The following is a 3,635-nucleotide window of genomic DNA, read 5'->3' as shown; positions in this document are numbered from 1 at the left end:
GAATCCGTTTTAATTGATGAATATATCTCAGCATCTGTTCATCTACAGAGGTATGATGGCACAAGGCCGTTAATGCACTTGAATGTCAGCAGGAGAATTTTAAAATCAACTCTGACATGTACAGGAAGCCAGTGAAGGGAGGACAGAACCGGAGTAATGTACTCAAACCTGTGAGTTCCTGTTAAAAGCCGAGCTGCAGCATTTTGTACGAGCTGGAGACGTGAAAGTGAAGCCTGACTGACCCCAACATAAAGTGAATTACAGTAGTCCAGCCGGGTTGTAATAAATGCATGGACTAGTTTTTCAAGGTCAGATCTGGACAGAACGGACTTAAGCTTTGCTATTTGCCTTAGCTGAAAGAAGCTTTTTTGTAGAACAGAGTTGATCTGTTTATTAAACTTAAAGTCCGAGTCTAACACTACCCCGAGATTGGTAACCGACTGCTTTAGATGAGGCTGAAGGGAGTGCAGGTTTACAGGATCAGTGACAGTGGTAGAGCTCGGGTTAAACACAATGACCTCAGTCTTCTGATCATTAAAACTCAAGAAGTTTGCAGCCATCCAAGTCTTGATGTCATCAAGACATTTTAGCAAAGGGTGGATGGAGCAGGAACTGTTTGGTTTTAAAGGCAGATAGATCTGAGAATCATTGGCGTAACAGTGAAACAAAATACCATGTTTCCTCAGGATTGACCCCAAGGGGAGCAGATACAATGAGAACAGAAGGGGTCCAAGAATGGAGTCTTGTTGGACCCCACAGGAAAGAGGGACAGAAGCAGAAAAATGATTGTCAAAGTTAACACAGAAACTCCTGTCACCCAGATACGAACAGAACCATTCTAGCGCCACCCCTGTAATCCCAACCCAGTGTTCTAGCCGTGACATAAGGATGCTGTGATCAACAGTGTCAAATGCAGCGGTAAGGTCGAGGAGTACCAGGATCACAGACTGACCAGAGTCATCCGCTAGCAGAATGTCATTACAGACCCTTACTAAAGCTGTCTCGGTGCTGTGCAGTTGTTTAAATCCTGACTGAAAAATCTCAAAAATTCCATTTTCCATTCACCGTTGTGGTGAAGAGGGAGCTGAGCTGTAAGGCAAAGCTCTCTGTTCACCAGTCAGTCTATGTTCCTGCCCTCGCCGATGCTCCCAAAGACTGAAAGAAAGAGATCCTGGGTCCAGGAGGTCGAAAGGAGGTTTTTTTTCTGTAGGACTCAGAGATCGGGTGAGAAGTTCATTAATCCAGGAGAGACTCAGAGAACCACTGCTCCTCCACATCCAGAGGAGCCAGTTGAGGTGGTCCAAACATTGGAGGCCTGGAATATTTTTTTTTTCCATTCTGCACCATTTGATATAGTTCAGGCTAACTAAGCCGAGTGTTTAGTGTTAGCTTGTTCCGGTAAGATGGCGCCTGTGTACATGGCTTGCAATCCACCTCTGCTGATGGTGTTCATATTTTTGGTGGTTTTTTTTTCATTTCTCATCTGTGACATCAACGCTCTGCTGGTGCATGAACGAAAACAACTTTTGGATCTTCGACTTTGTGGCACCAATGTCGCTTATTTTGATCATTATGAGCGTAACTCTGGACACCCCCCCACCCCCGTCCCCCCGCTGCTGGCAGACGTGCCTGCTTACCTGCAGCAAGCCGCGCACCTGCCTCCCCGGAGACGTCGCTCCAGACGCCGTGGAAAACACGCTGGCCGGCTGGTGAAACTTAAAGCCCTGCTTGCTGCCTCTGAAACATCCTCTCCAGCTGATGGTGAGCGTTTCCACCTCAGCTCCTGGCGCTGTAGAGATCCTGTGGCGCGCTGTCTGGTCCCGCTGTCGGGGTCCCATCATCACACTGGGTTTCCTGCCGGAGGCACGCGTCTAACTCTGCAAATCTGAGGCCGCTGGACTGGACACTGCAATCATCTCCTCCTGTGGTGGATTCTACGAGGATGGCCCTGATAAATGCCAGATCACTGGCTAATAAAACTTTTATTTTGAACGACTTTTTCTGCTGCAACCGACTGGACTTTCTTTTCATCACTGAGACTTGGATCTGCCCTGGTGAGTTCAGTGTTTTTCTGGAATTACTACCTCCGGATTGTTCCTTTTTCAATGCTCCAAGGACAACTGGTCGTGGTGGAGGATTATTGGCTGTTTTTCAGAAACATTTGCACAGCAGGCAGCTCCATGGTTCAGCTAATTATTCGAGTTTTGAACTGCTCTGTTGTGAGCTGGGCCGCTCCAACCCAGTTCTGTGTGCTATTTTTTACAGACCCACCCGGATACCATAAACAGTTTTTAAACGAACTATCTGACTTTCTAACTGGTATTCTGCTCCAATGTGATCGGGTTTTGATTTTAGGTGACTTTAATATCCACGTGTGCTGCCCTGATAAACCATTAGCTCAGGACTTTCTAGACCTCATCCAGTCCTTTAACTTTGTTCAGAGTGTTGTTGGTCCGACTCACCAGCAGGGCCACACTCTAGACTTAGTTTTAACACATGGTTTGTCTGTTTCTGGTTTAGAAATTGGTGACACTGTTTGTTCCGACCACAAACCGGTTTTATTCAACACCTCACTGATTTGTGAACCTGCACCTCCCCCCACACCTAAGCCCTGGAGGATTTTTAACCCTTCCACCGCCACACTCTTCTCTTCCATCTTTGCTGGTAATTCTATTTCAGACTCTGAACTCTCCGCGGGTCTTACTACAAAGGAGTTGCTTTCTCAGCATCAGGAGGCGTGTGTACAGATCCTGGACTCAGTCGCCCTGTTAAAGCTCAGGAATCGAAAACGCACGCCCCACCCTTGGGTAAATGAGACCACACGAGAGGCAAGACGCTTGTGCAGAAGGGCTGAACGTCGATGGAAAAAAGATATACTTCAGGTGTCTTTTGAGACGTTAAAAACATGTTGGAAAGCCTATCAGACCACCGTTAAACAGGAGAAAAACAAATATTTCTCAAAAATTATCAACTCAAACAGTCACAACCCCTGCGTTCTTTTCAGCACCATTAACACCATTCTAAACGTGCCTCAGTCTGCCACCATTGAGGCTTCTGTCAACACCTGTAATAAGTTTGTCAGGCATTTTGTTGAAAAGGTTGAGTCGATTAGGTCATCAATTCCACAACTCCACAGCCGACCCTTCAGTTCTTGTCCCCTGCTCAGCAGTTTTCAGTCACTTTGACTCCATCTCACTCTCATTTTTAAATGAGGTCGTTGGTCACATGAAACCCTCAGGCTCCCCTGCTGATCCCATCCCTGCTGCATTTTTTAAACAGGTTCTACCGTCAACTGGACCCTCTGTTCTTGCCATTATTAACAGCAGTTTGGCTACAGGTGTGGTCCCCGATGTTTTAAAACATGCAGTGGTAACTCCATTAATTAAAAAAACCCGGACTTGACCCTGCAGCTTGTTCAAACTTCAGGCCAATCTCAAAACTTCCATTTCTTTATAAAATCTTGGAGAAAATAGTTTTTAGTCAACTAACCAAGTTTTCACCTTGTTGAGCTTTGACCATTGATCAAACTCTCCTCCAGCATCTCTGAATAGACCAGGAGAAGAGGAAGGTGGTCCCGCTGTAAATGAAACACATGTCCCCCTTTTTAAAGACGGGAATCACCACACCAGCCTGCC

At 46.2% G+C, this 3,635-nt stretch overlaps 1 protein-coding gene across 2 annotated transcripts in view; it reads right to left on the bottom strand.

Moving 5' to 3' along the window:
* The window catches only part of ppp3ca (protein phosphatase 3, catalytic subunit, alpha isozyme), a 47,196-nt gene that overhangs the window by 17,087 nt on the left and 26,474 nt on the right, over nucleotides 1-3,635 (bottom strand). The gene's annotated exons all lie outside the window — the stretch shown is intronic.

Source organism: Nematolebias whitei, chromosome 14 (genome assembly GCF_014905685.2).
Source record: "Nematolebias whitei isolate Nwh7 chromosome 14, NemWhi1, whole genome shotgun sequence".
Lineage (NCBI taxonomy): Eukaryota > Metazoa > Chordata > Actinopteri > Cyprinodontiformes > Rivulidae > Nematolebias > Nematolebias whitei.
The sequence above is the reverse complement of the archived record's forward strand: the minus strand, read 5'-3'. Positions and strand labels throughout refer to the sequence as shown.